The sequence below is a fragment of the Dermacentor silvarum genome, chromosome 2 (assembly GCF_013339745.2).
Source record: "Dermacentor silvarum isolate Dsil-2018 chromosome 2, BIME_Dsil_1.4, whole genome shotgun sequence".
Classification (NCBI taxonomy): Eukaryota; Metazoa; Arthropoda; class Arachnida; order Ixodida; family Ixodidae; genus Dermacentor; species Dermacentor silvarum.
In genome coordinates, this window is record NC_051155.1 from 126,369,751 (window position 1) to 126,393,157 (window position 23,407).

A 23,407-nucleotide genomic window follows, 5' to 3' on the forward strand; every position below is an offset into this window, starting at 1 on the left:
CGACTCCAAGTATTGGAAGCATTTCGCGACGACGCGACGGCTGGCCACTTGGGCTTTCATAAGACCTACGACCGCATCAAAACGCGTTGTTTCTGGCCGGGCCTTTCCACCTCAGTCGACAAATACGTTGGCTCCTGCGCATCATGCCAACACAGAAAACGCTCGACATCCCTTCCAGCCGGTCCTCTGCAGCCTCTACCATGCCCGTACACCCCCTTCGAAATTGTGGGCATAGACTTGTATAGACCCCTCCCACTCACGCCCGCTGGTCACCGCTGGATCGTTACCGCAGTGGATCATCTAACGCGCTACGCTGAGACAGCGGCTCTTCGCTCTGGTACTGCCTCCGAAGTCGCCGAGTTTTTCGTGCACGGAATCGTTTTGCGCCACGGCGCACCTCGTGTCCTCCTGAGTGACCGTGGCAAGACGTTCCTATCGCATGTCCTCCGTGAAGTCCTTCAGGCCTCGGACACCATCCATAAGACCACATCATCGTACCATCCGCAAACAAATGGTCTTACGGAGCGTTTTCATCGAACTTTGTCTGACATGATGTCAATGTATGTTCGACCCGATCACACCAACTGGAACACCATCCTACCTTTTGTGACGTTTGCGTATAATACTGCCGTCCAACGTACAACCAATTACAGTCCCTTCTTCCTGGTGTACGGTCGTGCGCCGTCTTTCGTCTTGGACACTACACTCCTTTCAGCACCTGCTGCTCCATCCGCGTCTCTTCCTGAGGAATTTGCCGCTCGCCTCTCCCGGTGCCGTGAACTTGCCCGCGCCAACACCGCTATACATACCATTCAGGACAAAAGGAAAATTCGCTATGATGCGACGCGTCGCGTTGCTTCGTTCCGCCCAGGCGACGAAGTTCTTTTGTGGAGACCTGTTCGCGCACCGGGGCTCTGTGAAAAATTTCTCCACAGATATCTCGGCCCCTACACCGTTTTGCAACGAACTTCGGCCGTTAACTACAGCGTCACTCCTGTCAGCTCAGCTACTGACCGCCGCCGCCGCACTACGGAAATCGTTCACGTATCTCGCCTGAAACCCTACATTCGCCGTACCTACCCTTTCTAGTTTGCGGTCTTGCTGACCGCTTTCCTGAAGGGGGGAAGTTAGTGTGAGCGCATTTTGCGCATATCGTCGTCGTCATCTCCACAAACGACTCATCATCTTGTGTGAGCGCTATTTGTGCAAATCGTCGTCGTCATCTGTACATACGACTCATCATCATCTTTTGTCTCGTGCGGTGCTTCGTCTCTGACTCGGGCGACTGCTCGGAAATAAAGGCATCGCATTGGTCAACGTCTCACAATACAAACATACCCACTTACTGCAGTCGACAAAAATAATTGTTCAATTTTAGTTAATTGGGCTGCTCACAGCGATAATTATCATCTCACTTTGTGCCCCCCTGGCCACATAACTTATTTGCACAGGTGATCTTCGCGTGCCTCCCAGTGCCTAATTTTAAGAAAACCATAAAGCTTAGTTTTGAACAACCTGCATGATCAGGCACAGCCGCCAAGCACATGGCTGTATTGGGTAACGTCCTTTTCCTATAAGCACGGAGAAACCGTACCTGGCTTCGCTACAGGTCTTCTTCCTCTTTCTGTGGTTTTACGTGCCAAAACCAGTTCTGATTATGAGACACGCCGTAGTGGAGGGCCCCGGATTAATTTTGACCACCTGGGGTTCTTTAACGCGCACTACAACGCAAGCACACGGGCGTTTTTGCATTTCGCCTACATAGAAATGCGGCCGCCGCGGCCAGGATGCGATCGCGCGATCTCGTGCTCAGCAGCGCAATGCCTGAACTGACTGAGCCACCACGGCGGGCTAGATGGTGCGAGGTAACACTCGTTTTCATGATGACAGTGGCGGCCGGGGAATAAAAACAGCGCGAACTTCTTGGCAATAAATACAAAAAAAGAAGAAAAAAAAAGTGATTTGCCCTCTCAAGCCTTGTAGGCTACAGGTGCTGCTCTAGCCGTATAAAACGCGGGTTTATCGTGAGCAGAAACGGTGAATTTCGGTAAATGATAAAGGCTACTATCATCATCATCATCATCATCGACAGAAGCTGACCCCCCCCTCAGAAAAAACCTGGATCCGCCCCTGGGGTATATACCTAGAGGATAAGATTTGGGCACAAATTTGAAACATAAATTTTGCTCCACAACACAAAATTTATCACATCCTGTGACTTGAACAGTAATGTTTATACCTGGTAGCAGCATTACAAAAAATGTCACAGTTTCGCCCTAAGGGCGAAGCAATGAATGCGATAGCAACACAGCAATGTCATACGAAGTAAGGTGAGCGGCTTTGGTAGCAGTATGAATTGTAGTAAACATGATCTGATTAAGTAAGCAGGTGTGCTGCGGCGTAAGCAGACCGACATGAAGAGAGACTCGATAACCACGAGAAGGCGCGTGGGAAACGGTGGTGTTGATGAGAAGCGCTTCCCGTGGGCAGCGCGTGCGAAGGGACACACCTGTAGTGCTGCACTGCCGATCCGGGCAGCATTGCATGTGTAGCGTGCGTTGGAAAATGTGGCCCGACTATTACTAACTGAATGAAGAAGCGTGGTGTGAGCGCGCACAAACAAACATAAATAGATCACACTGAATGACTGCAGACAACGGCTGTCAAAACGCTGGCAGCGAGCCCATACGCCGCCGCGGGCGAAGGTACGTGCGGTCTATCGCTTCAACGGAAACTGAGCGGCGAATGCACGGCGCATAAAGGTCAGAGCCGTGTGGAGATATCAGGCGAGCGACGAGCGTGGTTGTTGGCAGCGTAGAAGTGCGCCCCCCCCCCCCCCCCCGCGCACCCTTTGGCGCTGGCTTCCCGCTTCCTTGCTTGCGCGTGGGTGTTTGAGTGCGTTCGCTCTCCGTGATAGCGTGCGTCCCCGCACGCTTCCGCTCGGGCATAAGGCGCGCGGAGAAGATTTTATCTATAGGGAACCTCACGGCGACGGCGACGGCAGAAATTCGGTTGAAGTGTCCATATATTTGCTATCGCAATAAAACACATTCTGAATACATTCGTTATTTATTTTGTTATGTTAGATGTATAATAGAATATTTATAACGATTCCATACTGAGCACTCGATTCCCGCATAATCTGGAGAGACCACTACGATGCGAGGTGTATGCCGCCATTTATTTCTACGTTGACTCATGCTATTTCAGAAAGCATTAATGCGATCTGTGAGTGCAACGAGGAAAACGCGACTGCTTCAAATGAAAAAGTATCTGAGAAGCCTGCAGAAAGTGACCACGCTTCCAGCAACCCAATCCCTTGTCCTGACGCACTACTTAACTGAAGGTGAGAATTTCATTTCTCAAAGGCCTTGTTCAAACATTGCCTCACAACATGTTAGTTACCTCTATGGTGAAAGTGCCAGCTGACGATATTACGCTTATAAGCAACCACCTGCTTTTTCTTGCATTGGTAAACCATTTTTCGGCAGGCAAAGTGTGATATCTTGTGGAACTACTAGATGTTAACAGGTATTGAGGGTTGTGCTAGCTGTCAGTCCAAGCATTTATGCCTATTGACCGCAGCTGTGGCAGACAAGGAATGTAAGGAATGCCTGTGCTGCTACTCAATTTGGAAGCTGCACTTTCGTAAAACAATTTGATATTCTCGAATGAAAATGCTTTATTGGCTCACTGCCTTTACTTCCTGTGTTGTGCCCCGGCATCATTTCCTTAGGCTCTAGCTTCCAGACAGGAGGATTTTGAATTTATTTTGTTGATGAGCTGCTTGCCATCTCTTCAAGTATGCTATCAATTTTCATTTTTGTGCATACATTTTCTACGATCAGGTGGAATGCATTTAGCCATTTTAAGTGGTAACGTCAGGCGTTTTTTCATGGATGTTACTATGTGTAGTTTGTCAGAAGCACAAAAACATAGCTTATTTTATAATCTATGCTTTGCTGATGTTTACAGTTCTTTATCTGCTTTGCTTTTTTGCCTAGGCAATTGAGGAAATGGTCACAGATCCCTTTTGCATGTACCTTGGGCGATTGAAAATGCTTTTGGCCGCAACTGCAGAGGCCCGCAGCTCCAATGCACCAGATGATTTGCCGTCATACTTTTCAAATCCTGACGTGGTAAGATCACTCATGTTTTTCAAATCGTGTTGGTCTGCTCTGCAAGGTTAAGAGTAGGTTATTTTGTAAGCTGTGATTTATGTTTAGTCAGCTGTGCTCTGTAGCATTTGAGAAATGATAAAGAGTGACTGGTCATTTACACAGACCAGCTTGCGCTTTATAACCTTTAACACTGGTGAAAAGGCATTGTTATAGCAATGAATGTTCAAAGGTCTCATCTAAGTCAAGATGCATATAGAATCAACTCCGCCGCTTGAGTAGTTGTGTGAAGGTGATATTTTTCTCTCATCGTATCGTTCAGCAGAGTTAAAGTATTTGAAGCTTTCCTAGGGCCTGTTTTTGTTTCAGTGGACCATAAAGTGTCAGGCAATGTGCATTTCTTTCAGCTTGCCTTTGAAGCAGAAATAAGGTTTAGAGACACAGTGGAGGCTGTGGAGGCCAAGCAAAACAAAATGCAAGAGTTTTTTGGACCGGGGAAGTCTCATGGGACTTGGAAGAATTTGTTCGACCCAAGAAGGCTGATGCTGCAATTTTTACTACGCTAAGACGGCACTTTCTCATCTGTTGAATGGAAAGGGACTGATAAAAAAACTTCAGGGCTGTAGTTCCGTACACAAAATACCTAAAAAAGTATGGAAAGGTGGATTTAAAATCATATTTTTAAAATCATGTTTTACCTGTGTGTTATGTTAAGCATCATAACAGCACTGGAAAGCACATAATCGAGTAAAGAGGACATTTATTTGTAGTGGGCAAGTGCTTGAAGTATGAAGTGCGCAAAGATGAATATATTGTTTTGTTGGTAACTAAATATCCCTTAAGGCTGGAAAAGCTGATTGATGTTCAGGTCATTCAACCAGAAAAGCGTAATGCTTTTTCCAGAAATAAAGCATTGATTCCATTCACACTAAGCAATCGTCAGTGCGGCATGCTCATACAATTTTTGTGCACACTGGCACCTTCTGCAGGTTTGAAAGAAAGGAAACCAAGAAATCATAGTGAAATTAATTATTAGTTTTACAAAAAGGGTATCATCACGGACACCACAATTTAAAGCCATTGTGTAGATAAAATTGGCTGCTTGTCTTTTCCTTTAAAGGCACAAGAACTTGGCAACAGGTGTCCACCAGAGCCCATGCATTTTGAAAGAGAATGGCAACTTCAAAATTGTCTGCAAGGAAAACATTGTGGTGTTACCACCTGCATCATCACCTGAGAAGACAGTCATCCTCCTGTTGACTGTATATTTTATTTTAAACCTGTCATACCCTTTTGGACAGTTTTGGGGACTTGTGCAGGCAGTTGTGAAGGGTGAGCCATTTGGACAGTGGCTTGATGCCGTTTAAGGTAAAGTCCCTGTTGAAAAACCTGAAGTGGTCAGGCCTTATATTTACTTGCTAAATGTTTGGTAGGTAGAAGCAGCATGTCAGCTGCAGCATTGTGAAGTCGTGCCTTCTTTTACGATTGATTTTTTATCACAAAGGTAAAGCGCTGGCTGTAGGTTTCAAGGCTGGCTTGTTTTTGTTTTTTTTTTTCTTTAAGGTATCTAGCTTGTAATTTCAAGGCTGAGTTATTTGGTTATTTAAATATTTCTCACTTGTTTTCCTTTATATTTCGCTGTTGCCTTGTTGACTGTTTAAAATGTGCAACATGCTTCCAGATATATTTGGGGCATAAAATTTTACAAACATTTACACTAGCTTTCATGGTAGTGTTTGGGATGAGTTATCCCAAACTACACAATGCTGGGGCATGTAACCTGCCTGGAGTGGGGGGCTTTTTCAGGGACTTATAAAGTGTTTTGGTCATGATTAGCTTTGTATTATACGTATATCTGTGATCTGCCAACTATATTGTTTCTAGTGTTCAAGTTTTCGAGTGCAATTGTTTCATTGCTTATTTTGGCTTGCACTGTCTTTTCCGTTTAATAACTTATTCACTACATTCTTCATTGGTCTTGTTCTAATTCAACTCTGTAAGCCCATTGTTTTATGCCTTTTTCGTATAATTCTTGAAGTACTGAATTCTTTTGGAACGGGGATGCGTAAACTCGGTAAATGGCATATGGGTACTTGCGCATTTGAGTTACCTTATTTCCTGTGATAAGCCAGCATATTTTATAGCATTGTTTGATGTTTATTTTTCACATAGCCGATGTGCAAGTTTATGAGAATGTGGTGTACTTATGTCTCGGGCCATTTTTATTACCCACTTTTTAATATAGGGGCATACCCTTCAATGCCACTTAATGCTTAGTCACTTTTCTTTTCGGTATTTGTTCTTTGTTGACTAGTCATTTTCTATGAAATTTGAGACGAACACGTCTTCGGTGTATGCAATACTGCCACTCAATAAAGTTTGCTCATGTTGAAAAGCATTGTTAGAATTTGTTTCATAGGTGTTTTAATTTAGGTACCTTGTTTCTTTTACATGCAGCTAAAGGCCAGAATAGGATCTGGCAGGCGAAGCCAAGGTTTCCGTTGTGCCATTCCAGGTACCTCAAACCTACTTTTATATAGAACTGTGCTCAAATAAGCAACTGTTGGGAACTGTCGGGGACCACGCAGCTGCAAAATTTCTACTTTCAAATTGTTGGTATCACCGCAGGCCACATGTCAAGCCAGCTTGGCATATGACCCCAGTTTTTACTGACAGGGGAAAGCAAAAATATTGCACAAGTGGGAACCCATAGACAGCTTCCTAACTGCTTATTACAACATTGTTTTATATAAAAAGCAGGTCTGAAAGTACCTGGAACGGCGCACCGGATATAGCCATCGCTATTTTACGTGGATCAACGTTCCAGTAACTGAAACAAGCCTTTTATTTCGAACAGGGTTCCATATACTCTTATGTGGAACGACGATCCACATAATCAATAAGTAAAAATAAGTGCTGCACTGTTCCATCTACTTTTTGAAGTATGTGGAACGTGGTTCCAAATATATAACTGTAACTTTTTTGCAAAAAAGTTCCAGCTACTACGTGGATCTTATGTGGATCCAGATTAAGAGTGTGGGCTCTCGCCCACCTCTCCCCTAACAGTGTCGGCAACGGCGTTTAGCCGTTCGTCACGTAGCCAGCGTTTTGACAGCGGTTGTGTGCGGTCACACAAACAACGCGCGCAACTGTTGTCGACGGAGGCGGCGTTTTGCCCGCGTTCGAACCGAAAGCGTGCGGAGTTGGTGACGTGTTTATGAAGAATGTCTCAGCCTTTGCCGTACACCCTATGGCGGTGTACTGTAGCGACCATAAGGCCATGGTCCCTGTGGTCACTAAATAAATGAAAACCACCGGATCATCTATATTTCTCATTATTTAGTGGTTCAAATAACCAATTACACCATCACATCCTAGTAGCCATATTTGGAAATACATAATTCCCACCATAGTACAGCTTCGCTGGTCTTGCATCTCCACCCCAGTAGATGGGCTGACAGATTTTTCAAGGGGCGCGCCCCTATATTGCGTATAGGCAGTGGTGCCATCTATGGCAGTCGGCATCCTGGCTTGAGAGAGTGCTCCGTCTCTTATGCCAGGCAAATGCAAAGTGGAAGTTTTCGTTGGTTATTTTCGCGTCTCGCTGTCCATTTCTTATAACATGGCATCTTCTGCGTGGTAAATGGTTATGTGGGACGTAGGGAAGCAATTTAAATCAGCATGGCCGGATTCGTGTGGCGTCAGGGTGCACGAAGCACCCATATAGCGATGTTTTCAGTCAACAATCAGCCTCAGCGCTCAGTTGTGTATTTCTGAAAATTCGTTTCAGTAATGTGTCCTTACTGCAGGATTCTTACCGTAGTTATAAACTGTGGTTTGACAGCAATGAGTAGTTAGAAAACAGATGACGATCCCAACAGTGGAACTGTCGCGCGCCGCCATCGTTGACATAGCCGTTCCTCTTCAAGATATGTTTTTGCACTACAGTGCTCGAAGCGTTATCTGTAGGTACGTTGCACGACTACCTCTGTTGTTAGAGGAGGTTTCCGCCCATGAATAAAATAGTTCTGGTTGATAATATCGTACCATGCAGTCACACTTGTCGAGTCGCATAGAACGACCTGCTGCGGACTGCGCGAGTGTCCAAAGCAGTGGTAGATACAGGGTGATAGATCAGTTTGTTCTATATAGCCCGTGGTCCGAGAAGGCGGGATGCCGATGTGAGGTCTAATCGCGGCGTTACCTCGTTTTTTTTTTCTTTCTTAATTTTTTTTCGTGAAGGAAGTGAATGACAACAATTTTTTCTTTTGTTCTTGTTCTTCCCGTCGTCGATACGACGCACTCACACGTCTTAGAGTAATTATGTCCTCAAAATAGTCTCTGCACTCGACGGCAAAACATTCAGGTAGCGTCGAGCCGGCTCCCCCAAGCCAGAGAGGAGGAAAGGCGTGCTGCGCGCCCTTGCCTCCTCGCCCTATAAGAAGTTCAATAGATAAACACGAAAACTTGATTTCCTTCACCAGGATGCATCACAGCATACAAAAAAATTCGGCAGCACCCATCTCATGATGACGGTCGATAGTGTTCCGTTTAACATTTAAGATATTCCGTATGATGTATTGTCATAGCCGAAACGATTTATGTATGAGGCGTGAACTGCAGCAGGAATCCTCTTTCGAACTTCCGTAACAATACTCGGCGCCATCTATCTCATTGCGTGACACGAAGACTGCGCTTGGCCTCCGAAATGCATGGCGTGCCGGCGCGTGCGAACTTGTCAAGCAGAAGCCGGGCTCCTCTCTCGCACTTCCTTCTGGACCAACACCACCTAGACTAAGTGATGTTGTCTGTACACGCTGCGCTATGTAGTAGAAGTCCGCGCGTGGCCTCTGAGATGAGTGAGGTGCGTGGTGCGCAGGGGCCCTTGAACACTGAAAAATTGTTCCCTCGCTTGCCCCCACCCCTGCTGGAACATATTCCGTGACCCAAGTTGGCGAGCGGTTCACTGGAAAGCGGCACATGGCCAGTTATCCGTGGCTGGCTAAATACCTTGGTGTGAAAGTCTTCCATTGAATAGACGCATATCGCCGTGCATTTGTGGCGCCGCTGTGCTAAAGCGTCTGGTGGCTGCCCTTGAGGAACCTTTTGTGATGTGGGTTCGATTCTGCGTTCTGACAGCCAGTGTTAGCGGTCATGGAGTGAGATCTCTTCCTGCTTGCAATGAATAAGCGGGGTGTCATGCGCGCACAGCACCAGGTTTATTAATTTTATCTAGTTAGGAAGCGAATGTGTACTGCAATTTAAACGGCCAATAAAACTACGGGCCGTACTTCTCGTATTCGTCAAATAGATTACGGTCACTATCAATGCTGCGCCTTTTGGGCCCAAATGCGACTTTTGTCTGTGTGTTTGGCGCTTCTTAAGGATCAAAAAATGATTAGCGAGTGAGTGACATAACTTTATTTGAAATCCGGCGATTGGGAGGCCCGGGACTGGGGCCGCCTAGATGGCCACTGGGAGATGTTGCTCCCGCACTGCATCCATGGCTCGTTGGACGGCCCAAAGTTGGTCTAGGAGTTCGGAGCTGAGTAGCGTGGCCGACCACCACGCCCGTAGATTTTCCGGGGAGACTGCCATTTTTTCTTGATATACTTTACATCCCCACAACATGTGTTGAAGGGTGGCTCTACCAGACTTGCATAGCTTGCATATATGGCTGGCGTATATCTCGGGGTAGAAAGTCTTTAACTGCACGGGATTCACATAGGTTTCTGTTTGTAATCGCCTCCAAGCAACGTACTCAGTTCTGTTCAGTTTAGTGTGAGGCGGTGGTAATATTCGCCTCTGATTTTGATAGAATTTTGTAATATCGCTAAATCTTGTTAATCTGTCTTTTTCTCTCCAGATCTCCTCCTCCGCGTTCCCCTGACCGATAGAAGTCACTCCTTGCTCAGCTCGGCGAGTAAGACCTCGAGCTTCGCGGTGTGCTACCTCGTTGGGGTTGATCGCGTGAATACCTGGAGTCGTATGTGCTGTGAACCAGAGCAATTGCTTGCCGTTCTTCTCCGTGTTAGAGAATTTTGCTTTGTTGACTATGATGATGCGCGACGCCTCAGGAGAGATCCTACCCTTAGCATAGTTTCTAATGGCTGCCTGAGAATCGCTAATTATGTATTGAGCGTTTGTGGAGACCAATGCTAGTGCAATGGCTACCTCTTCTGCTGTCTCGGAATGTTTGGCATTAACTGACACGCTTGTAAGGGGCTTTTGGGTGTGATCTACGACTACTGCCACGTAACTATTTCTGTGTGGGTATTCAGCCGCGTCTACGAAGGCTGATCTGTCGTCTGAGCCATAGCTTCGGATCATTTTCTCTGCTCTACTCGTGCGTCTGCCCTTGTTGTAAACGGGATGCATGTTCTTGGGTATATTTGTTACTAGGAGTTTGTCGCGAATTTCTCTCGTTATCGTCCTCTTTTCCCCGTATTGATTGTGGCAATTCATTCCTAGCTTGCGTAGTATATGCCGTCCTGTTTTGGTTTTGGTTAGTCGTTCCACCTGGGATGTTTGTTGCGCTTCTATGAGTTCGTCCAGTGTGTTGTGGAGTCCTAACTTTAGGAAGAGATCTGTGCTTGTACTGATTGGAATCCCTAGTGCTAGTTTGTATGCCTTTTTTATGAGGTTGTTAATTTTGGTCTTTTCAGCTGCAAACTAATTGTGGAAGGCTGCTATGTATGTGATCTGACTGATTATGGATGATTGTATGAGCCGTATGTTACTTTCAAAATGATTAGTGACATGGGGATTTATTGAAGCTCGTCCGAGGGATTGCAAGTGGCTCTGTATGCATAGTCCCAGCTATTAGCATCAGCAGCTCGAACTCTGACCTCACGCCGAAGGGATGGCAGTGCCAACAGCGCGGCATGCATATTCCCCACTACAATTCCCCCTCGCGGCAAAGATGAACCATCCTGGCGTCCTAAGGTGATGACACGACGAGAGGGTAGTGATACGGCTTCAGGCGGCTGATGTGAACCATCTCACGGCCATGGCGGCGCTTGTCCGAAGATGCCGTCACCGGTTCAACCACATAGTTCACAGGCAATGTACATTCGACGATGCGGTACAGACCCTGATATTTTGGAGCAAGCTTTGGCCTAAGGCCTGGAGATTGGAATGGCAGCCGAAGCCAGACGTTTGAATCCACGGCGAGGGACTGTGTGGGCTGATCATGGTCGCGGCGATCTTGAATTGCTAAGCAATTATATGGACACTCCAAGCGAATTTCTACCGGCGTCGTCGCCGTGAGGTTCCGTATAAAGTCCAAGGGCGATAAAATCGTCGCCGCGTGCCGTATGTTGCACGTGCGAGGGCCGCACACACAGCGCGCGAGGGACGCGCGCTTTCACGGAGAGCGAACACACGGCGGAGAGGAAACGCGACGTCTCTGTCGCGCGCAAGGCCGGGGGGGGGGGGGTAAAAGCGAGGGAGGGGGGGGGGGCGCCATTGTGCTTCGGAACCAACTGCGCATTTAGCGACCTGGCGCAAGGGGATCTCGCGATGCAACCTCGCGCGCGGGAGGGGATGCGCCTTCTACTCTGCCAGCAACTGCGTACTTGCACTTTGCGCTGCTGCGAGCTGACGTAGACACTGTATCTTGAAACCGATCTCCACTCGGTTCTTACCTTTGTAGGCGCTGTGCTTTCGCCGCTCAGTTTCCGTTGAAGCGATAGACCGCACGAACCTTCGCTCGGTGCTGCAACTGCGCTTGCTCACGCCAGCGTTTTGACAGTGGTTGTCTGCGGTCATCGTATGTGTTCTATTCATGCTTGCTTGTGCGCGCTGACACCATGCATGTTAATCCAGTTATTAAGTGAATGTGCCCAAGTTTATGTAGCCGCTAAAACTACTGTCCTTACTCCGTATAGCTCCCTACTAATTTGCTATCGCAATTGATGCTTCGCCTTTCGGGCGAAACTGCGACTTTTTTTGGATGCCTTCGGTATCCGACGTGAACGAACGAGCCAGTTGACGGCACTCTTTATCATGTCGAGCAACTTCTGCACGAAGGGTGGATTCGGTGATACGGAAGTGCAGTGTCGTTGGTAGAGGTTGGTTAATTTCCATAAAGAAAAAATTGTGAGTGTCCTGTAGTAGCCTGAGTGGCAGTATTGTAAGCGTAAGTCGGAATGATCAGCCGCAACGTACATGTCACAAATAGCGTGGTTGAACCATTCCGTTAGACCGTTAGTCTGTGGGTGATACGCCGTAGTGGTGCGGTGAATAGTGCGGCAGGCTGCCAATCGCTCATTAATAACGTCCGTCAAGAAGACACAGCCTCGGTTGCTGAGCAGCTCTCGCGGTGCGCCGTGCCGTACGATGAAATGCCCTAAGATGAACGCGGCGACAGCGCGAGCAGCAGGCGAAGCAAGTGCAGCAGTTTAGGCGTATCGTATTAGATGGTCTACTGCGACAATTATCCAACGATTTCTTTTAGCAGTGCATGGAAGGAGCCCATAAAGGTCGATCCCATCTCGGTCAAAAGGACGTGCAGGACACGGTAAAGGTGACAGTGGGCTTGTCGTATGAGATGTCCTGCGTCGCTGACAAGCTGCACATGACCGAATGTATTTGCGCACGTAAGAATACATGCCACGCGACTATTACCGCTGTCGGAGCCACTCGTAGGCTTTCAGGACGCCAGGATGAGCTTGTTGTGGGTCGGCGTGGAAATACGTGCTAATGTGGGAACGCAAATTCCGACCGATGACTTGCAACCATTTGCGACCATCTGGCTGATAGTTTCGGCGCTACAAGATGGCGTCCCGTATTGCGAAATGGGCAGCTTGGCGACAAAGGGCTCGAGGGCATGCAGCCGTTGAAGAAGTGGTGAGAATTTCAGTGATGGACGCAATCCACGGGTCTTTTCTCTCTTCAGAAGGCACGTCAGTAACAGTAAACATAGAAACGGCGCCCTCCCTTGATGAGGATGGCGCTTCGTCGGATCGCATAGGTGACCGGGAGAGTGCATCTGCGTCAGAATGCTGATGTCCGGAGCGATAGGTGACGCGAATTTCAAATTCTTGGAATCGAAGAGCCCAACGTCCAAGACGCCCCGACGGGTCTTTCAGTGACGCAAGCCAGCACAGCGCGTGGCGTCCCTCACAACGTCGAGGGGATGAACATACAATAAGGGTAAAATTTACTTAAAGCCCAAACTATAGCCAAACACCCAAACACTCTTCCATGACTGAAAAATTGATTTCTGCCTTTGTGAGGGCACGACTCGCGTAGGCAACCACACATTCCGGGAAGCCAGGCTTGCATTGCGCAAGGACGGCTCCGAGACCAAGTCCGCTGGCGTCCGTGTGATCTTTGTCGGTCGGAGCACACGGGTCGTAGTAACGGAGAACGGGCATTGAGGTAAGCGGACGACGAAAAGTGGTCAAGCCTTAGTCACATGCCGGAGTCCAATCACGAAGGTCACCATGGCCAGCTAGGAGCTTCGTCAGGGGTGCGATGGCAAAATTGCCCTCAAGGCGACAAAAATAACAGCAGAGACCGACAAAACTTCGGAGCTTTTTCACTGTAGTCAGCCGCGGACATTCTGCGACAGCACTAAGCATGTCAGGGTTGGAAAGGACGCAGTCTTTGGAAACGACGTGACCAACTATAGTCAGCTGGTGGGCTCCGAAGCGGTACTTTTTCAAGTTAAGCTGAAGGCCGGCGGTGGAACGGAAAGTAAAAACTTCGCGGAGACGAGTGAGTTGAATGGTTAAATAAGGAGATAAAACTATCACGTCTTCTAAGTAACGTAAACACGTCTTCCATTTGAGGCTTCGCAAAATTTTGTCCATCATTCTTTCTAATAACGCTGGCGTATTGCATAGGCCGAATCGAATCACCGTAAATTCATACAGGCCATCAGGCGTAATGAAAGCTGTCTTCGAGCTGTCGGACTCATCCATCGGGACTTGTCAATAGGCCGATCGCAAGTCCAAAGAAGAAAATAATTCGGCAGCATGTAGAGAATCCAGGGCGTGATCTACGTGCGGTAGAGGGTAGACATATTTTCGTGTGATCTTGTTGAGGCGAAAATAGTCCAGACAGAAACGAATCCAGCCATCTATTTTCTTAACTATTACTACGGGAGACGACCAAGGACTGTAGGAAGGTCGGAGAACACCACGTTCAAGCATGTCCTGAAGTTGCTCAGCGATGACATGAGGCTCGGTGGCGTAATGATGCGTGACGTCCCGTCTCGGTGTGGTGAAAAACGGTACTTGTGCGGCCTAATGATGCTTGGTTCAAGTCAAAAGAGGAGTGAAACTCATTTAAAAGGATAAGTAGCCACTCACGCTGTGTCTGGTAGAGGTCATTGGTAATACATAAACAAACAACACCCGGATATATCCGGTCAGATGGCATATAGGGCGTCAGTGCTGTTAAGGAGAGCGGTCGAGTGACCTCCTTCTGCACAAATTCTTTTATCTACGTCAGCAAAGTTGTCTCGTTGTCGCCAATAAACAATGCTCCTAGCGAATCTTCCAGGGGCGGTGGGCGTTCAGCTAAGATGCGTTTTTTTCTGTAGCTCGTCAAAACGATGGAACAAATTGATAACTTCGGCTATGGTACGCGGAACTTCGCTAACATTTGAAAGTCGTCCTCGTCAATGCCTTTCATAACGTGTTTTATCTTGTCCTGTTTTGCCATTGACGGATACACGTTCTAACACAGGTCAATGATATCTTCGATATACCTTCTGAAAGTTTCACCGTGATGTTGCGCTGACGCACGTAAGCGTCGTTCAGAGCGAAGCTTGCGCACAGCGGGGCGCCAGAACACTTCAGCAAAACATGTCTTAAATTCGCTCCATGAGGCGAAATCTTGTTATGAATTCGGAACCAGAGGTTCGCGACGCCGATTAAGTAAAACAACACGTTGTGCAACTTGGCGTCGTCGTCCCACTTATGGCGTTTGCTCAACCGTTATTACTATGACAACCAGTCCGCCACGTCTTGATCATCGGTGCCACTGAAGATGGCAGGATCACGCTGGCGCAACACGCCAGAAACGATGACCGCTGGAGGCTGTGGTTTATCTTCCTGGGGGGTGTCGTCAGGCATGGTCGCAGCAGTTGGTAGCGTCCGACTTCGGAGTTACAGTTTTCGAGGTTACCGAGCACTTCCACGAAATGAAAGGCGGATTTATTGACGGTCGTCCGAGGGATTACAAGTGGCTCTGCATACACACTCTTAGCTCTTGGCATCAGCATCTCGAGCTCGGCTCTCACGCCGAAGCGATGGCACTGCCCACAACGCTATATGCATATTCCCCACTACATAAAAATTATTAAATTCCTGGATTTTACGTGCCAAAACCACGATATGCTTAAGAGGCACGTTAGCGGGGGAGTCCGGGTTAATTTTTACCTACTGGGGTTGCTTAACGTGCACGCAGTGCACGGCACACGGGTGTTCTTGCATTTATCCCCCGTCCAAATGCGACCGCCATGGCCGCGAATCGATTCTTCAACCTTTGGCATAGCAGATCAACAAACACCAAAGCACCTACGCCACCACCGCGGGTGAAAAAAAACATTTAAAAAACCGCCACAGAAAAAACATTAAAAACTCGGCTTAGCAGTCATGGTCCTGATTTCTCTGTGAGTGGTAAACTGCGTCTTGAAGCATTCATTCTTGTTATTAGTCACAGAAGTGGCTGCTCCGCAGTCCGGTTCTCTAGTACAGATATCTCCAGGATTACGGTCACGTGCACGTCGCGCCATCTTTCGGAGGCGGCCGCTAGCCTCGCCATCAGTCAGTGAGGAACCAATTAAAAAATGTTAGCTCACGGTTAAAACAAGTCATTAAAAATGATTCGCGGTAATACACAATAGAGATCTAGTGGGACACAATAGAGATCTAGTGCAATTCCAGTAGTGTGCCACAAAGCACGTAGGTGCCCATGATATTTTAATATTTCACAACAGAGCCTATAACAGCGGGTCTCAAAGCGGGTCTCTGGTTTGTATACTCGCGAGCCATTTTCGTTAACTAATTTTAACCCGACAGCGTTAAGGGGCCAGTGTCGCGAAAGTTCCGCTGTTGGCGCCTACCGTCGTTGGCGAAAAACCACAACCACGCAGGCTCTCCGCGTGGCGCATTGGTGATACTGAAATAACTAAATTTATAAAAGTAAAATGCGTCAGAAAATTTTAAAGTACAACCTAAAATACAATCTACAGACATGATAGCGTCGAATTGTAATTTGAATATGCGAGAAAACATAATTTTGTTACGTGGAAACTCAAACACGCACCACCTTTTCCAGCGCTTATTCTGCCATTCATACCAAGCGGCAAGCCCGCTCGGTTCCTTGCAACACCACGATCCAGATGGCGTTCGCCTCAGCGGCAGCGGTGTGCGCAACCGCAGGTGGGGGAAAAATTGACAGTCACTTCAGCATAACCCAAAGAGGGTGAAGGCGAAAGTCTGGCACTCAAGAGACATTCACTAAATTATCTCATTCGAATGGGTTGTTGCTTCTTATAACTTGTTTTTTTTTTCCTACCAAAAATCGCGGGTTCGAGTGCCTTAATTGACGCTAGCTTAATTAACTGTGCCCTAATAAACACCAAAGGTTGTGGGTTCGAGTGGTCAATTATTTCTCTAATAATTACCTATGCCCTAATTAACTTCGCCTAAACGCCACAGGGGGTGGGTTCGACTCCCACATAAGCTCGAGCGTTCGACTCCCACCGAAGGTCGTGGGTTCGAGTGCCTGAATTAACGCTATCTTAACACAGTGACGATGGGGAACCGCGCACCATCAAAAATGTTGCGTGAGCATTCCTTGACTAGCACGACATCAGAATTGTTGGCCAAGCCTTGCTTGCTTACTCATAGAAGAAGATAAAGACGGTGACCCGCACACCATCACGATTGTTCCTTGAGCGTTTGTATATAGGTATAGACAGGATGCGGGGTCGGTGCAGTAAGTAAATTTCTCACCGAGAAAGTCATTGTGGATTTCCTTAAAAAATGGCATACGAAATTTGGGTAGTAAAAGAAAACACAGTTGAAATCCCAATTATTCCATATTAACACGCCTTTAAGTCTTTGAACTTTAGGGGAAAAAAGGGAATTATGTGACCCCAACAACATTTAAAGAATAACAATTTTGTGAGAAATAAGGAGCAGCCAAAACAATGTATAAAAATACAAGGCTGATCCATTTGCAAGTGCATTTTCAAATGTACTGTGAGTCAAACTAAACATTGTATAACTGTGCAAGGCTGAACGAAAGTACAATGTAATAGCCTAAACATTGTATAACTGTTTGAAACTGATCAAATTTTATGTTACAAATGCCTAGTGTATAATTGTGTGTAATATTGTGTAAACAGATACCAGTATATCAAGAAAAATGAATGGTGTTACACCAGTGAATTGTAAAAATGTAGAGATGGCAATAAACTTCTCTTTGTGTACGATTTCACTTAACGACGCGGTTTTCGCTCAAGCACGTTGAAGGTCGACTGAAGAATGAGACATAAGGCTTTCGTCTTAATAAAAAATGCGGGCAGATCCCACGCCCTGTGGGAATCAATGTTATGCGAACGAGTGTGCGGGCAGCCTACCAAGTTAACGCAACGACCATGACAGCACCAAGACCTAGGCGGTTATTTCATGACCTACATGACACGCATGTCATGAGTCCTCAGGAGTCCCTTTAGCTACACCTAAGAGACCCCACGGTGAAAGCCTTAGTCATGCTCATAACTATGACTTCGGCCATCAACCTTTAGCCTTTTCCTTCTCTTAGTGCCCACGTCCGAACCCATTTAAGTGGTTTCTGAGTGATAATCTTTTTTTTCGCTGAGTCATTGTCATTTTTGCTGAGTCATGGTCATGACTACGACTTCTATCTTCATTCTTTAGTGTTTCCTTCACATGGTACCCACGTCCGAACCCATTCAAGTGGTTTTTGGGTGGTAATTCGCTTTGGCTGATTCATTGTCATTTTTACTCAGTCATGGTCATGCCTATGGCTTCTACCATAGGCGCCGACTACGCGGAGGCTCCGGGGCTCGAGCCTCCTCTGGAGTTTTCCAGGGGGGCTCCACCCCGCCCCTAAAGTGTCATTACCGGAGTTCTGTTACCAACATAATTTGAGGATTCTTTTACGCTGCATCTACCTTTTCACCTTTGTTGTGGCTAAAAGCTTACTGCATCACTGTTGGCACGGACGTGCACGGCTTTCAATTTATACTTTTGCTTTATTTCGGCAAATCCTGCCAGTAGGAGGACAAGCGCGTTAGAAGCACCAGCGGCGGATACCTCATCCGTGTTTCCTCACTTCAACATTTTCTTAATATTTTCGCTGAAAACACACATGCACGGACAGTGTATTTAAATATACATACAGGACAAAGTTTAATATATTTTTTAAAGAGAAGGAGGTAGCCAACTGAATTGACAGAGTATGCCTAGAGAATGAATATGTTGATGTATGTTCACCTGACTTTAAATTACTTTGCATGCTTTTTGACCCAGAGAAAAACCTGCAGACTTGAGTCAACCTTCGGCAGAGTCTTCTATCAACAGCGTGTGAAAAGCACGTGATTGATATGTGTCTCAATATTAGTTCTCTTTCCAGTAGGCAATGGTAACGACCTGCGCCAAAAAAAGAAAAAAAGAGCTCTGTACTGAAGAAGATGGAAGAAACAGTAGGACATCCTTACGAGCGCTGTCTAGTGGGTCAGTTTCTCCAGCGCATCGCTCGGACTACGCCGCTCGCGCTCGCGGTTCCCGAAACTGATGCAATGGTCTGCCCCAACGCTTGCGTACAATAAACGCCTTTACAAGTGGTGGAGAGTGCTACACTCGAACGCATCCTGGAGCTCCCTTCAACCTTGTCTCAGGACGCATCTCTGCCGACGACCCAACACACGCCTCCTGCACCCTCCGCCGTGTGCTCTGGTCTACCTCGCCACACGGATCTTCTTGTTTTCAGCGGCACAGACGACAACGACGTGGAGGACTGGCTGTCCACGTACGAACGAGCAAGCGTCATCAATAAATGGGACGACGCCGCGAAACTAAGCAACGTGTTCTTTTACCTCGCCGGCGTGGCAAGCCTCTGGTACAACCACGAGACGGAAATTCCGACATGGTCCGCGTTCAGGACCTCATTAGTAGCTGTGTTTGGTCGTCCTGCTGCGCGCAAGGTGCGAGCAGAATCCCGGTTGCGAGAACCAGCCCTACAGCCGGGAGAGTCCTTCACTAGCTACACCGATTATATCTTGGACTTGTGTAAGCGCGTGACGATGTCGCAATCAGACAGAATCAGAAACGTTATGAAAGGAATCGAGGACGCCACTTTCAACATGCTGCTCGCTAAGAATCCACAATCCGTCACAGAGATTGTGACGTTATGCCAAAGTTACGAGCAGCTATGCAGGCAGCGCTCGTTGACTGCTCGGTCTTCATCACGCGACGAACACATCGCTGGTCTGGCTACCACCTTCTACCAGACCGCACTGCTTGCGGAAATGAAAGCAATAATTCGGGAGGAAGTAGCACAATAACTCTCCTTGGTACCCTTTGCTCAGCCGCCGCATGTGCCACAGCCCGCTTCGACTATCGTGGGTCCGCTCCGCCGCGCCACCGAGCAAGAAATCGCCGAGGTCTTCCCAGACCAACGCCACCATGTTCCTGCGCCTGTGCCACTGAGCTACACCGAGGTCGCGGCACCACCCCAACAGGCCCCGGCACCAGCACCGCTCAATCCAATGTGATAGACATGTTTGTCGACGGTGTCCACGCGTCTGCACTCGCGGACACAGGAGCAGTCGTATGTGTTATTTTCGCTACACTTTGCCGCTTAATTCGGAAATCACGACCCCCCTGTCCGGACTATCCCTTCGCACAGTAAGTTCTCAGCGTATTCGACCCTTGGCGTCTTGCACTGCTCGTGTAGAAATTCAGTGCGTTGTATACGCCATAGAATTCTTCATCATTTCCTCCTGCTCTCACGATGTCATCTTCGCCCGGGATTTTCTCTCGCGCCACAGTGCCGTTATCTATTGCGGACGGGCCGAAATAGAACTATCGCCGCTGCTAGATTTGACGCCCACAGACGCTCCGTCGCTTTCCGGGTAACTGATTGTCGAAGCCGACACTCAGGCTGCTCCCAACGCGTCAATGATCGGGTCCATGCTCTGCAGTGGCCTCTCGGAAGCCATTGTATTATTTTCGCCGTCTGGCCGTTTCCTCGCAAGGAAGGGCCTGTTGCTACCTTTTGCAGTCGTGGACATCATCAATGGCGCTAGCACAATTTTCGTTTGCAACCCGTGCCCGTACCCTGTCATGCTGCTCCGAGGAGAATGTGTTGTGCCGTGGAAGCCGTCGACGACGTGCAAGTTGTCGACGTGCCCGACTACCCGAATTGCGCAGCCTACCGTACGCTCAGTGCTGTTTCTAAATCTGACGCGTTGCCCGGAGATGTATTTGGTTCCTCCATCGCTGGAACCCTTACAGCGGCCCAGGGTTCCCAGCTGCTGTCCCTCTTGGAAGAATTTCGTTCGTCTTTCGACGTGGGGCAAGCTTCTCTAGGTTGGACTTCAACTGTAACGCACCACTACGACGCTAGCTCTCACCCAACATTGCAAGAACACCCGTATCGCGTTTCTTTCAGCGAACGTCATGTGATTAACGAGCAAGTCGACGACATGCTTCGGCGCGAAGTAATTCGACCCTCGAAAAGTTCATGGGCGTCTCCTGTCGTCCGTGTTACAAAGAAGGATGGCTCCGTAAGGTTTTGCGTCGATTATCGCCGGCTCACCAAGATCACTCGCAAGGACGTCTATCGCCTGCGACGCATAGACGACGCAATTGACTGCCTGCAAGGAGCCGAGTTCTTTTCATCTCTGGATTTGCGATCCGGGTATTGGCAAGTGCCTATGGAAGAAGTCGATCGGGCTGAAAACAGCGTTTATCACCCCTGACGGCTTGTACAAGTTTAACGTCATGCCTTTTGAACTCTGTAATGCGCTCGCGACATTCGAGCGCATGATGGAGACAGTTCTGCGAGGCTTAAAGTGGCACACATGTTTGTGCTATCTTGACAACATTGCAGTTGTCACATCCGACTTCACCACGCACCTCGAACGCCTCCGGCGTGTTTTGACGTGTTTATCGAACGCCGGCCTACAAATAAACCTAAAGAAGTGCCGATTTGCTGCACGGCCACTCACAATACTTGGACTATGTCGTATCCAAGGACGGAATTCTCCCCGACCCCGACAAACTTCGCGCCGTTGCCGAATTCCCCAAGCCAACGTCCATAAAAGAATTGCGCAGTTTCATCGGTCTATGCTCTTACTTCAGACGCTTCATTCGGAATTTCAACGCCATCGTATAGCCCTGACGAAGCTCCTAAGGAGCAACGGGCTCCTCACATCGTGGTCATCAGAGTGCGACGAGGCGTTCACGAGTCTTCGTCGATTGCTGACTACCCCCCCCCCCCAATTTTGCGCCACTACGACCCGACGGCCCCTACAGAGGTACACACAGATGCCAGCGGTGTTGTCCTTGGCGCTGTCCTCACGCAACGCAAGCTAGGGCTCCCTGAGTATGTTGTTGCTTATGGCAGCCGAACGCTTACGAAAGCCGACAATAATTACACCGTGACAGAAAAAGAATGTCTCGCGATCATCTGGGCTTTAAGAAGTTCTGGCCATATTTGTATGGCCGCAAATTTGATGTCATCTCGGACCACCACGCACTATGTTGGCTGTCGTCATTGAAAGATCCGTCCGGCCGTCTTGCACGTTGGGCACTTCGCCTGCAAGAGTAGGACATCGCGTACTCTACCGCAGCGGACGACACCACGCGGGCGCCAATGACCCTCGCGCACCCCTCGTTCTATTCTTCCGGTCAGTATGCGCCAGTAGTTATCTGACCCTATAAGAAGACTGATTGTCGGTATCGGCCGATCGCCCAGTCGATTATCATCTGCGACAAGCAACTGTGCGAGATCTTGTCCGATGGCTGGAGTCTTCATGGTGCAGACTTCCGGTCGGCAGGTCGAGCCTTTTGGACAGGTCGCGCCGAATAAAGGTTCTCTGGCTTCCAGTGTCAAGAAGTAGTCAATTTAACACGGAATAGTGTTTTCCGGACGCCCAAACTGTGGCCGCTTGCATCAAGACAGGTGAAGACGTATCCCTATTAGCTGGAGCACTTGTCACTGGCGGCTTGACATTTTCTTTGGATCATGGTGGAGAAGTGGATCACTGGTCTCCGAAGACGGGTAGTTGCGATCTTGGTTCCATATGGCGCAAAGTACGGAAATGTGACGTTTAGAGCATAACTTGCACTTGAGCCACGCGGCGTTGCAGCACATTCGTGCTACATGGCCCTCTCTGCCGCATTTAAACAGCAGTTCTTTCCAGCAAGCCGGCATCTCATCTCGTGGGATGACAATGTGACGTGGCAGTCCTTTATGGCGTGGTCACGGTTATCGCACAGTAACAGCAGGAATGGTCGTTCCATGCAGATCCTGCGGCAAGGCTAATGCTGACGGTACCGGAGGTGGTAGACAAGGTTGTCATCGCCCGTGTCCGCAGAGGTCATTTTGGGTAGGCACCTTGAACGGGAGGCTGGCTCTCTTCTCTGCTCTCGACTTGCACCTGCAGGAACTTCATGACCTTTCGCACCTCCTCCTCCCGCGACTCGGAGTAGCCCCGTCATCGGGTTCAGTCTCCTTCATGCCTTCAGTTTCGCCTGAAAGGCGAAGCATCAATTGCGATGTTCGCCTTTCATGCGAAACTGCGACTTCTTTTTATATATAGCTCACGCACGGGTGATTGCCAAAGGGGCATTTGCCATACGTGCGGCGCTTGCGCTGTGTGCAGAGCATTTCTTTAACTCACATGTAGCGTGGCCGTCCGTCCGCAACAGCTCGAGCACAGGTGTGCCCTCTCCCCCAATCCTCTCCGCATCACGCTTGCAGCACATGTGCAGCGCGCGAAGCGTCGTAGTTGAGTGGCGCTCCGCCGCTGCAAGCACTGTAGGCAAGCACTGTAGCAACAGCAAGCACTGTAGCAACAGCAGCATCAATTGCGATGCTTCGCAGGTCTTCAGAGTAGGGATAGTAGTTTTATCGGCTGCATAAACATGGACACATTCGCTTAGTAACTGAATTAACAGGCGTGGTGTCAGCGCGCACAAGCAAACATGATTAGATCACACTCAATGACCACAGACAACCACACGCTGGCAGCAAGCCCAGGCGTGCAGTGAGCGAACGTTCGTGCGGTCTAT

The 23,407-nt window shown here is 48.3% G+C and overlaps 1 protein-coding gene and 1 long non-coding RNA gene across 2 annotated transcripts in view; one reads left to right on the forward strand and one right to left on the reverse strand.

Annotated features, from left to right (window-relative positions):
• LOC125943522 (uncharacterized) overlaps nucleotides 1-23,407 on the reverse strand; it is a 1,494,167-nt gene that overhangs the window by 1,158,050 nt on the left and 312,710 nt on the right. The window lies entirely within an intron of this gene.
• The window catches only part of LOC125943150 (uncharacterized), a 37,937-nt gene that overhangs the window by 11,322 nt on the left and 3,208 nt on the right, over nucleotides 1-23,407 (forward strand). The window contains exon 2 of the long non-coding RNA XR_007465597.1: nucleotides 3,211-3,346. This is a non-coding gene — a long non-coding RNA (uncharacterized LOC125943150). The remainder of the gene's footprint in view (nucleotides 1-3,210; nucleotides 3,347-23,407) is intronic.